Here is a 13,622-nt window from a genome sequence, read left to right on the forward strand (position 1 = left end):
TGATGTTTTGGATGCATATTGTCACATCAGTTTATTAGTGTGGGGGGGACAAATGTATACTGAAAACAGGCAGGAGATTGGTGCTTTATCCATTGTTCTTGCACCCTCAGTATTTTATGTATTATTTTAAGCGTGTTTAAAGACCCTAAATAGATTGTAAATAATATCAAAACATGCCTATATATATATATATATATATATTTCTACCACTGCAACTGTTGTGGAAAAAGCCAGAGACAGACGTAGAAATGTCAAATGTGTTGCTAATGTTATGTCCAGTGCTAAAATGACATCACTCCTTGGTTCCTCACAAAGGGACGTTTGGTGGAACGCGTCTTGAAAGTGTCTTCAATGAAGCACAACCCAGGGGACTATTTATCGGGCGGAGGAGGCACCTGCCGACACGTCAGCGCCTGGCCGACCAATCTTGGCGCGCCTCCTCTGCGTCCGTGCGTGCGTGCGTCTTTTTGGACGTGGTCCCTCCTGCTTGTGCTGTCTGCGCACACCGCGCGCGCGCTCCTGTTCGCTGCCTCCCTGCGAACGCGCGGCTCAGAGATCTGGCAGAAGGTGTCCAGCCTCTCCTCATCCTCTTCGGACCGCGTCAGTGGACTTGGACCACGGCTCCCTGTCCAACCTGGCTTGACTTGTTTTGGATTGTGGCTCCCCCAGTCCCGTTTTGTGCGCAGCTGCCAATGTTTGAAAGGTAAGTGGATGGAAATGAGAAAAGTTACGTTATGTGCCATGAAGTTGCAAAAATAGCTGGACAAATGATGCTGAATGCTGTATTATTCTTTTTTTTTTTTTTTTTAAAGTTTGCCAAACTGGTGATGTCACCCTGTACCCAATAGGGTATATTATTATTATCGAAATGATTTGTATTAATAAGAACAAGGGGATGACTATAAATATCCCTACATAGACATGCTGTCTTTGTCTTGTTTGTTTGTGATGCCCGTACATGGCCACACACGCTTGTTGCGGGATTGATGTAGCCTCTTTCCTTGCAAGTGACCCTGGGGTTGTTGTATCTTGTAGCATGGTGTGTGATAATTGTGACGACGACGATGATGATGATGATGGTAGTGAAGAAGAGCAGAGGCAATGGCATCCCTGTGTGCAAATCTTTGCCCCTGACCATGGTTCTCAACAACAATCTGTTTATTCATTCTACAAAAGTACTGACAATACAACTCCAAAATGTCGAAGATGTCATTTAGATCAGTGTTTCTTAAACCGATTACACCGAGTGCCACTTAAAATGATATATAGTGCCACCATCATGACCAGCATGAAATAAATTACAGTAGTGTAGTAGGCCTAAGTGTTGACTAAAGCAAGGAAAAGGCTTTATTCCAATAAAAAGTTTATTTAATGTTAATGTATAACATTAAACACACTTTGGACATTAACACTGACCTTACATTTTAGGAAAAAAACCTCTACTTTCGTAATGATTAAATTACAGTAGGAAATACAGTTCATAAGTTAAACACACGGTTTGATTCTGTAATTCTTTGCGCACCACTAGAGGGAGCCTGCGTATCACTTTGAGAATCAACAGATCATTGGCAGAAAATGAAAACTGGTCAAAATCCCCCAAAAACGTTACTTAGCCAGAGCTCTCCAGTACTTCAGTACATTTAGAAGGTGAGGGGAACGAGTATTTGTGCATGTGTGTGTGTGTGCGCTTGTGTGTGTGTGTCTGGTCTGTTGGAGGTGGTGCAGGAATGTGTTTATTTGGACTTTCGCGCTGCAGTCTGTGCTCCGAAGGACGAGAAGGCAAACAGGGTGTTCTGGACTTGATAGATGCTTCTTGTTGCACTTTCCTACACCTCCCTATTGATCTTCTTGTTGATGTTCCCCCTCCCAAATGCGGCTGTTGCTGGGTGGTGGCTACAAAGCAGGCCCATTACTTAAAAAAAGGAAGCATCCTTAAATAATGTTGCTGTCTTGATTTTAGTCACAAATGTGTGTGTGTGTGTCGTCTTCGTGGCGACATGTTGAATTGTTCTTACTGCCATCTAGTGGAAGAGCTTTCACCCTGTCACTATACATCACTAGCATAGATTGATGATTTGCAATTTGAAATGATGTCGTTTTCTGAACAATTGGAGGTGAGTGTCGTGACGCACAGACTTGTCGGCTTGACTGTTGGTCGCCATTTCTGCCATATGTGAGCGTTTAGTGTTGAGTTATGCCTGCCCCGGGCAGAAAACATGCTTACGTTGCCTGTTTATTGAGCAATTGCTCATCATTTTACGGTGAACACAAGGCTCGCCGTATGCTTAAAAAAAATGATAGTACACTTAACACACCTTACATCTTGTCTTGCTGAAATTCTCCCTTTTGAGACAGTATTCTTGGCTCAATGTTTGCGAGGGACTTGACACGCAGCCACGGAGGGGACAGCATGATTATTATCTCTCTTGGCGCATCCAGCTAAACTCAATGCAGCTCTGCTTACCCGTTGATTTTGTTATATTTGCATATTTGATTAAAAAAATTAATTGATTGATTCCAAATACGAGTCGCTTGCTTGGTGAGGGAACGACTTCAACTTGTCAGTCAAGTAAATCCTCTCTGGCGTCACGATGCTGTGCTGTTTGTAATCTTATTCAAATGAGGAGACAATATAATTAGGGTGATAATGACATGTAGGTGGTGCTTCCCACTAATTTGACACTTGCAAATTGTCGCTTAGCTCAAAGCTAATTACAGCCGATTGATTTTTTTTTTGGGGGGGGGGAGTAAGTAAAGAGATTTTAGCTGTGATGTTACGCGTACATCTCATTGTCTCGGTTGCTGTCTTTAGCTGCTGTGCACCCCCCGCCGTCCATCATGGCCACACGGGCAGCGCCTGGCACCACCGGAGCACTTTTCCCGTCTAGAGCGGTAGGAGCCACTGATTGCTATTTTACAGGAGTCAGCTGGTCAAACAGACGGGCTGACATCCCCCATTGGGTTTCATTAGAGCCGGTCTTGATGTTCAAGGCCTTCTAATCCACTTTCACAGACCGCGGTGGGGCGAGTTGCGGCGGCTATCTTTAGACGGCGCAGAAGCGAGCGCGAGCCTTTGGCTTCCATAATTAAAACAATGGCATGAAACCACCGAAGCCGTCCTTTAAATGTCTTCGGTGAAAGAGACCGGGCGACGTCTGCTGATCCATGCTAATGACGACTTTTAAGCCGGCTAGAGCAGCGGCACTCACTCTTACTCCCTTGTGGCGGCAGAACTTAATTCCTATTTTGTACTGCCTCCCATTTATTTTGGGTGTAATTTCATTGTCAACCACTAGATGATGACATACTATTTAGTTTGACATTAATCTTCATGAAAGTGGAGGGTTTAAAACAGGAAGTAGCATGTTTTAGCTCATTGTGAGTTTTTTTAATCATATTTATAGATTGTGGATTTCACTTCTACTAGAATTTCAATGGGGGAGCTCCCAAAGATTCAAGCAATTCTTGATTTTTTGTTTAATTCAGACCATTTGTATAGCAGCAATTCAAAAGTTCCCATGATGTGCGCCCTTTAAGTTCTGCAAGTATCCCTATTGCAGTGAGTATATTTTCTATGACCATTAATTTGGACACAGCACAGATGGTGTTATTAATATCCAACACAAATATCTGCGTGTTGACATTGCAAATGCTAACTGTCGTCACAAGAAAACTTTTTTTTTTTTTTAAATTGAAAACAAATCATGTGTGCCACCCTGACAGTGAGTTTATGTGACCTTTATTGAGCTGTCACACGCACGGCGGCAATAAGGCGTTCGCTTTCGGGACGTTAGCGGTGTCACTCTGTGTTTGTCTTGAGATATTGCGTATGTTGGCTACACGACGACTCATGCATCACTGCGCCAGATAACACAAGCGTGTAAGTGTGGGACAGAGTGCAAAGGTCAGGCCACAGCCAAGGACAAGCGAGGGAGACATTTCTGGCCTTCAAAAAAACCCAACAGAAGCTGTTTGAAACATTTGTTGACTCACAAAACGCGACATCTTCAATTGACCATATGGCCACAAAACTCGATAGTGTTTCTGTTGACGTGGAAAAACATGAGCTGAAAAACTAAAACAAAATGGAAGCGTGCAGACTATTTGACAGGTGGAAGAGAAAGCCTGCAGGGCCGCCACTCACGCCATCCTAAAATGCTGCATGCATGACGAAGCTTCAAACGCTTTTTCTTTTTCTTTCCTGTGGTCTTTTCTTCCTTCCCTGACTGCAGACAATTCCGATTCCTCTCAAATATGCGAGTGCTCTGTGATGGATTTTCGAAGAAATAACAAATCAGCCTCGTTTTGTAAATAACAAATGTCGAGTCTGTCAGATAGGGATCAATTTAAGTGATGGGAGCAAGTTTTTGTCTTGTTTAGGATTGAGGAGTGTGTTGTCTTCTCACAGTATTGATTATATATTTGTCAACACCACAAAAACTTTTTTTTTTTTAATTACACCACCCGTCCTGCCTCATCATTTAATCTCGGCTTTCCCGCCAGTGACAGCTGAGCGCTTTCTTCAGAGGTTGCGTGAGGAAAGTGGCACAGTGCCTGTGAACATCATTTGATGACTTGATAAACATGACAGATGGAAGGAGCTCGTGTGGGCAATCAAAAAAGCCATATAGTAGCCCAAAACAAATCTGTTTCTTAAGCTGCTTTAATTTCTGCCTAATTGAATAAGCTCAAAAACACAATCTTGGAGCAAGAGCTTACTTGTTGCCTCATTTGTACCACTAATTGTCCATCAGGGACGGATCTACTGGGTGGCCGGGGGGGGACCCTTTGTAGTGCACTCTCAGGCCAACTCCTTGGCCACGCCGATACTCAGGTGGAATTTTTGAAAGATTTTGAAATACGTCGAAACTTCTTCTCCCATCGATGAGAACGTTTTTTTGGGGAAATGTCGTGAATTGATGAAAAATGCGTTTTTTGCGTTATCGTCCAGGTATCAGCAGAGTGACGATTCCCTTTGGCTTGTACTCGTTTTAATATTTCTACAATATTATGAATGAATATTAGGCACGCAGTTAAAAAAAAAAAAGTGCACTTCTCTTGTTTGACTTTCCGAACATCCTCATAATTACATCAGCAGAAACTCGCAGAATCTTGCGGGTGAAACAATCCAGAGTACAATGAGCACTCGCTCCTCATGAAATCACACAGAGACTTTATAAATCACAATTTACAAGTGAACAGGCCACTTGACAAAAGACCAGTGGAGACCTCATCAGGTTGTTTGCTGTCATCCACGATTGACACTGCAACTGAATCAATTTTTTTCTCGATTGAAAGCAATCCCATTTGTCAGCTCGTATTCTACTTTGGTCAAATGCTCTCGTTTCTTTTCCTCCGCTCATCTGCATTCTCCAAATGCAAGGTTCTGCAGCGGCCTTGAATACAGCACTCATCTCGTGTTATCTCCATCAAATATTTTAGCGGGAATGCGACGTGTGTGTGTGTGGGTGTGTGTGTGCGCGTGTGTTTCAAGAGAAGCAATCTGCCTCCAGTCACGCCGCAGATTCTACTAAGACGGGGAGCAGGTTACGCTGCCTAATGACGTCTGTCAAGGGGAATGTTCGACTCGTGCGCGTGTTGAGTCATCAGACGTATAAACACGAGATCACTTCTCGCAGTCCTCAGGCGATCTCATTTCACACTCGGTTTTAGTCATCATATTGATGCGGAAGGCCGGAAAGAGAACGGCGATGGTTTCGAGGCCCAATCATCGGCTTTTGCCGAATCATGAAAAGAAGCTCAAACTGGTCCTGATTATTGCTCAAGATGAGGTGGCAGCGATGGCGGGAACCAACCACACTGCTGGTTTCGTCAAGTCATCACCATCTTCCATTGAACAATCGATTGAAAAAGATCAATGACAGACTGTCCAATGTGGCTTTGCTTCGCCCATTTTGGCACATTGACATTTTGGCCGTCTCGCAAGCGATGGAAGTCGGTTTGCACGCCGTGCCGCTGCCAGCTGTGTGCGTGATAAGATTTCGGGAAGAGCTGCCATGTGACACAGCAGCTTCACTCCAGGCGACAGCTTTAGAGTTTGGGACGTGTTTGGAAATTCTGCACCTGTGGTCCTTTTTTACAGATTGCATGACTGACTCCTAGCGCCACATGAATGGTCAAATCAATTTTTGGCAGAAAGCTCCACATAGGCCCGCGCCAATTTTAGAGTCCGACTGAATGGTAAGCATCGGTAAAAGTATCAAGGTATTAAAATTACAGCTTTAAAATGTCCTTAAAAAAATATTTGGGTCAACGAAAAAGCTTTTTTTTCCCCCGATTGGTGACAAGCTATTAAATTTTAAACAAAAGTAAGTAAGGAACTTAATTAAAGCCGGGAATATTGATTTTTTTTCCACATCAGTGGTTGCCACAATCGATTGAAGTCAAAAGAGCAATCTCGATAATCAGGGCAGAGTATCTTTGTGAACCTGGGATACGATACGTACCTTGATGCACCTCGATATGATTGGATGCAATTTTACACAAGGCAATACGATACAAGAATAGTTTATGTTGAGCACATACATCCACTCAACCAATTAGAAATGTGCATTCATCAATTTATTGAAGGAAAAAAAATAACTAATCATTCAGGTGCTTCCTTCTCATGCGAGTCATTGGCGAAGCTGCGCCCCCTTGTGTCAGGGAGGAGTGTTGATACGCGTCCTCTTTTTTTGAGGAGGTTGCAGCGTAAACCCTCATGGCTTTTTTTTGGGATCACTTCTAAGATTGTGTGTAAAAGCAAATGACATAAATCTGATCTCAATCAAACCAGGATGGACAAGCGCAACATCCTCCATTAGCAAAGTGGCCTGCCAGAAGCCGACAGGCTGGGCTGGTTTTGGTGCTGCAGACAAGACACAAAGTCCAGCATAAAGTCTTGGCGTGACTGCATCCTGAAGTTTTTTTGGCAGGCTTGTGTTGGCATAAAAAAAAGAATCGCGATGTGTTATTGGCTCGCTCTCTGATGTCTTTTCTCTGAAATGTTACCACGGCCCAAGCTGGACATATTTATTGCGTATACAGGCAATCGGCTGGAGTTTTTCTGCATCAATATTTCAGACCGCCAAGTAATATCAACATGAAATGGCAGCGGCCTAATTTATGAAGCCCGACACACTCTTAAAGAAGCTTTCAGTATGCGAGCGCTGCCAAGCTGACCAGGTTGAGGACACTCGGCCCTTGTTCCAATCAAAATTTCAATCCGCTGCATCGCAAAATTGATCCGTTGTGTCCAGCCAACACGAACATCAGATATCAATCTCCTTTGTGCTCCTTGTTGTTTTAACTCATAGTAACGACTTAGGGGTTTGTCCAGATGAGTCCGTTAAGCAGTTGAAAAAGATCATATGAAGAGTTTGTCTTCCCTTTAATCCTATCACGTCACAGTTCTGCATTTAATCCCGCTGAGAGAAACCTTGTGACGCGCCGTCCGCTTCGGGCTTTGTTATGCGGGCTTACCTATGAGCACATAAGGTGACCTGGCTGCCGAGTCAACAAACCCATCCACTTCTCTGGAGAGTCAACGGAAGCGAGGCGTACGTTTACCTTGTTTGCCCGCCGTCCCTTTTTTAATAGCGGCCAACGTGAGAGCTTGCTTGCTTTCCCTAGATCATAATCAGGATGTGGCGGAGGTTATTGACACGCTCCACAAGCCAGTGTTTGACTTCCTTTTTAATTCCCACCCAGTTACTTATTCAAGTATTTGTTTAGTAAGCTCCACTTGTTGGTGCGAATTGGGCGTGGACACATTTTCTTTGGCCAAAGCTTTAGGAAGGCTTTGACAAAATCCCAAATTCACTAAATTGAATCCACAAAAATTACAAGCCCCAGCAAGTCAGCCATTTTTAGTTCAAGAAGTCATTTTGGGTTGTTTTCCTCGAGTCCTTCAAAGACAATTTTGTCCAGGGGTTTATTTTCCGACTGTTAAAAACTTACCAACACTACCTTTGCCGATGAGAGCGCGTCTGTTTATCGCCACTCGCAGTTTTATTTTTAACTGTGTGAAACCAAATGAAATATTTTTGGGAGGATGATTGCACAAGGAAGTGAAAAATTCAAATTATAAATTGCGTTAAATTAAGTTCTTGGGCTGCCAACCTACAAAATATGAACCCTTAGGAAAAAAAGGCTTTCTCGTCACACAGAAATGAACGTTTTGTCTATTTTTTCCGACTCACACAAACACCTTTGAAGGATGAAGCTGGCCTGCCAGGAGCGAGTGTGTTCTAATCGACTTATTCAATCAGGACAAAGCGTGCGGACGGATGTTACAGACGCAGCTGTTTGTTTCGAGTCCCTCGACCTCCGACAGGAAACGCAGTGTCATACCTCAGCATCACCTCAACTACAAGCCTTTTTTTTTTTTTGTTGCTTCGTCACTTTGCCGGCAAAATGACAACTATCTCCGTTTCAGTTGAGCGTAAACATACACCGTCGACTTACGTAACTTTGTTATCATAGCGTCCTCAATTTATCGGCGACAATTCAAGCCCTAATATAATCAGGCTTTGTGAAAAACGCCACTCGCTTGTAGATTGTTATGTAACAAAGTACAAGGAGCAGCTGCAATTATGTCACATTATTGTGCGAGCCGCCGGAGCCCAAATGCCGTTTGATTTACGTCCAGTCTTACTTTTGCATTCTTTGGAGGGCTGCGCATCTCACCTGTTCTCAGCTCTGGAATTTTCTTCGACATTTGCCGGCATGCTGGTGGGCCCTTGTTTCTTTATTTGGCTCAGACGCCGACGCTCATCGCGCTCGTGGTCTATTTTGCCTTTTGATTGATGGAGTGGGACATGCACGCTCATTCGCCTTGATTAGCTTTGTGGAGGCCTTTGTGTTTCTCCAACCCATTCGTCAGTGAGCGCCGTGACGCGACACGGCCCACGCTAACGCCGGGCTCATCCGAACCGCCAGGTGCATCGATCTGTGCTCCCGGCTCATCCATCAGAGTGACACTTGCAGATGCGCGCTGAGGTCTGGAGGCGAGCCGCCCGCTCCACATCGCTTGCCCTCTTCTGCAGACATTTCTTCGTGTTTCCAAAAATCACGTGACCTGACGCATGTATTTTTTTTCACCTCTTGAGCCAGCGAACTAGTTGACTGCTCGACAGCGCCTCGATTAGTGTCCTCAATTGCTTCAAGAGCCCTTTCATATCATTAACTGAATTCCAAAAGGTCAATTAATCAACGCCCAACCGTACTTTGCATCCGCTTTAATTACGTCTTTGTTTTGCCTCAAATGCTCTTGTGTCATTAAATCCAGTTTTTTTTCTCACGGCAGCAAAAGGCGGGAAAGGCAAAAGGTTGCAGCAGGGGAACGCGTGATGTAACATTTGCAAGCGTAAAACACGATCCGCCCGAAAATAGAAGCCGCGGAAGCACGATTGCAATCTGTGACGCTCGGCTAGCTTTACAGCCCGCCAGTGATCTGTGGACACGGGAGATTAAGAGGTTTGCAGACGTCTGCCAATCTCAAAAGGACTTTTGTATTCCGACCGCCGGCCGGGAATTAGCATGCGGCAAGAAAAACATGGCTGTGATGGAATAGGCATGTTCTTCATGAGATGCGACTCGGCACTTTTACTATGTGCATTAATTATACCTTTTGCCTGAATCATGACTTTGCTGTTGAGCTCCATGTTGGATGCCGGGAATCTTGTGGGCCCTTCATAGGGGGGGGACATCCATCCATCCATCCATCCATCCATCCATCCATCCATCCATCCATCCATCCATCCATCCATCCATCCATCCATCCATCCATCCATCCATCCATCCATCCATCCATCCATCCATCCATCCATCCATCCATCCATCCATCTCCGCTTGATCCCTACTTGGAGATGATATGAAGCTGTCTGCTGTGAAGTGGGGCCTTGGAGACCCCCCGCCATGATCATGTGTCCGTGGGTGAAAAAGTACCTTTAAAAGTCCAAATGGAAGCGTGTGTAAAGCTGCAGGCCATACCTCACATTTAGAATGGACGAGTTGGGAGCTTCTTGCTGTCAGATGACGTTTTCATTTCCCGCAAACCTGAACATGGCATTTTAGAACAAAATGGTGTGTTTTTATTTTTTAAATGTGATTTTTTTTTTTTTTTTTTTAGTCATCTGGGAAAAATATGTATTGACCGGCATCAGCCGTGTCAAATCCATTTCCCGACTGTGTGGCCACAATGGACGTCATGAATCATTCATTGGCTGCTACTGTTACTCGCAGCCCGCTGCAGAATTAAGACTCCATCCAAAGACTTGCCCGAGCAGAAGCTTTTCTGTGTTTAATTCACTCGCAACCGCAAACAAATAAGAGACGCCAGACGGGTTTCTAATCAGGACAAGCTCGCTGGTGCATGGTTTTGTGCTTTTACTGACTAAACATTTGACATAATTCCATCGCCCTTTTTTTTGTCGTTTTTCTTCCGTGCAAGCTTTCAGCACATAATCGTGTGAAGAAGCGGCCAGTGACAACAATGCAACACAACAACGTGACACGCTGCTTTTGTATCACGGCTCGTGTCGTGTTACAGCGCGCTTGACGGCCACTCTTAGGAGAAAGGTCAAACTTCAGTGTGACGGCAAAACAAGAGCATTTTTCATGCCAAGTTGGGAAGAGAAAGGGCACGTCTGGCCGCACAGACATTTAGACTACAACTTCGTATTGATTTTTAAAGCTTATTTATTTTACAGGCGTGTTTACGGCAACTCCAAGTAGTTTCTCGATAGAGTTCAGAGGAAAAGCACAAAATTGGGAATGCGCTTCTGATATGACACCGTCGACGCTGTGATGAAAACAGATTAGAATTAGAATGGCATGTTATGTGTGTTCGTAGCAGTCCTTGCTAACATCCAAACAGATATAGTAAGAACTTTTTTTCCCAAAAATTCCAAGGTGTCTGTGATGTGTTTTTATCAAGTGCCCTCAAGGAATCCGGATTCTAGGACACCACGCATCCAATTTCTTGTGGGGCCGGTCCCGTCGCATTCGAGTGAGCAACAGTATCCCGCGGCCCACAAACTTTGAGTCCAGCTTTTGTCAACAAGTGCAAAAGTGCTCGTTCAAAAGTCCATTTTACGCAACGATCCTCCAAAAGACAGCCATTTTATATGTATTTATCTCACTCCAAAGTAGCCTTGATGACCTATTGGACTTGGCATTAGGGACAGAGTGAGTGTTTTTCCCTTTGTCCTTATTGTCGTCTGAATTTATTACATTGTAGCGTGACACATTTAGCTTCTTGTTTATCATTCAAATAGTTGTTGGCATGTCTCACACAACGTTACTGTGCAAATACAAAAACATGTCCATGTTAATTTTCAGCTGGTCGGTTTGCTTGCTTTGAAATATTTCTAAAATACATATTATTTTGTAGTGGTTGGTAGCCCTCATATATTGTAGATCTTTTTTCACTGATGTGACTGTTGAGAGTTTATCGAGTGCATGTGGGGTTCGATATCTTGTTTGTTTTACTGTAGCCTACTGTGAGTCGCTTACTTAATGACCGCCACTCCAAAGCGTGCTGTAGGAACGTCTGCTTCCCCAGGACGCAAAAGGCCAATTATTTTTTGTGCCGTTTGACAAAAAAGTGTATTGAAATAGAAAAGAATAAAAATAAATATTCTTTGAATTGAATCATAGTGGCAGCATTGGTTTCTGAGTTTGTTTTGTCTTTGCTATTTATTAGCCTAACAGGAACCTCATGAAGGAGATTTCATTCAACTCGATTGTGTGTGTGCGTGTGTGTGTGTGTGTGTGTGTGTGTGTGTGTGTGTGTGTGTGTGTGTGTGTGTGTGTGTGTGTGTGTGTGTGTGTGTGTGTGTGTGTGTGTGTGTGTGTGTGTGTGTGTGTGTGTGTGTGTGTGTGTGTGTGTGTTTCAGGCTCAGCTGTTCATTTGTGCCGGCATGGCTGCAGTAATGGGCAATAAGACCTCAGCTGTTTGAAGCAGGTTTTGCCTGAAAAAGTCAAGACTCCTGGCTTAATGTTGCTGTCTATATTGGACAGGTCCAGAATGCATCACCCCCCAGAAAAAATTAGACACTAGTGCCCTCTGGAAAGTCCTCAATATGAGGATGCTTGTCGAGTTTTGATACACAACCCTTTTGTGTTATATGTGTTTGTGGTTATGTTTATTGCTTAACAAATTGAGCATCTTTCGTGTGAACTGGAACAGAAATTGTGCGCCCCCAGATTCTTTCCCAGGCTTCAGCATCAGTGACATTTGACCATCCAAATGATGTTCTGGAAGAATGCCCACAAAGGCTCAGATTGTAGAGAGATGAGCAAGCAAGCTCAAGTTTTGTTGTGCCTGCGTGCGGCCGTTTGCATGAAAAGAAGTGTCAACGTTGGCTGCTCAAAAGATGCTCTGCAATTTAGGCCAGCATCGTTTTGCCTTGGGCAGTCCACCATGTCTGTGTCGACTCTCACCACAACTGGAACAACACTCATGGTTCTTGTACCATTTCCATCGAAGCTACCTGGATCCCCAGAAGATATTGATCAACTCTGACTTGTCTTATTGTCCCCCCCCAGTTTCTCCCATGGTAAATAAAAGAAAAACAAAGAATCACTTTCAGGATCAGACTGGCGCAACATTGTTAAATGTCACACGATTTTAAAAAAAGTTTTAAACTAGAACGTAAAGTTAGTCACTTGCTGTCTATAGTTTTTCGGGCGTTTGTTTCTTAGCTGACAAGCCACTATTGGTCAAAACAGCTTACAGCTAGCTCAAGTTAGCTGGCTAGATTATTGTTAGCCACCTACACAGTCATGTAGCGAAATGTCTTGATTAGCTGTGTAGTTAGCAAGTAAGTTTGTAATTTATGTAGCTAGAAAGCTAATTATATTGTTAGCTTAGTAAATATGTAGACATAACTGTGTAGCTAATGATTTGGCTGACTAGTTTATGAGTTGTTTATCTAGCTAGTTAATTAGTTATCTAATTAAATGTCTACACGTTTTGCCGCTGCTCTATTTTTCACAAGATGCTGTTGTTATAAAAGACCAAATTAGAAGCAATCACAGATACTGTTAGTGCTTTGTTTATTTTCTGAATGCTGAGGTTGTGCATCTACAGTGGTAGTGAGAACAATCCAGGATAATTGGTCTGGCCTCGGTGTGGCTCTGCCAGTCAAGTTTTCTCATTTTCGTGAGTGTTAGAAGCTCATGTTCATGTATCCACATCATTTGTGGACAAGGTCGCTTTTAATTGCGTTGCAGTCGCCAGGGGACAAGGAGCTTATTTGCACACCATGACACATTAAGACCGAGGATTAGCTTCCTGTTTATTCACGAGAGCAGCTCTCATCCTTGAAACCTCTTTATAGCGCTCCTGCTTGTCCCATTTGTTTCTCCCACGGCAGATCACACCTCGGCGCCGCACGCCTCTTCTTAGGCTGTCCACTCACTTTCTGAGCGCCACTAATTGAGTTTTTGGACAGCTCGGCTCGGTCTCCTTTGCTCTGCCCGAGATGAAAGACATTGGGCGTTAAGGCATCAAAAGGGGCCGCGGTCCCAATCCTGACCCCGCTCGCTCCCTCACTCAGCTCGCCGCGATTAGACTCGGGCTGCCACGCTGGTGTTACCCAGAGGTTAATGATGTG

At 44.0% G+C, this 13,622-nt stretch overlaps 1 protein-coding gene across 1 annotated transcript in view; it reads left to right on the forward strand.

Moving 5' to 3' along the window:
- Window positions 1–498: 498 nt before the first annotated feature.
- The window catches only part of chrm3a (cholinergic receptor, muscarinic 3a), a 40,319-nt gene continuing 27,195 nt past the window's right edge, over window positions 499–13,622 (forward strand). Inside the window, exon 1 of the mRNA XM_037272653.1 lies at window positions 499–703. The gene's annotated coding sequence lies outside the window, so the exon portion shown is untranslated. The remainder of the gene's footprint in view (window positions 704–13,622) is intronic.

The sequence above is a fragment of the Syngnathus acus genome, chromosome 15, assembly GCF_901709675.1.
Source record: "Syngnathus acus chromosome 15, fSynAcu1.2, whole genome shotgun sequence".
Classification (NCBI taxonomy): Eukaryota; Metazoa; Chordata; class Actinopteri; order Syngnathiformes; family Syngnathidae; genus Syngnathus; species Syngnathus acus.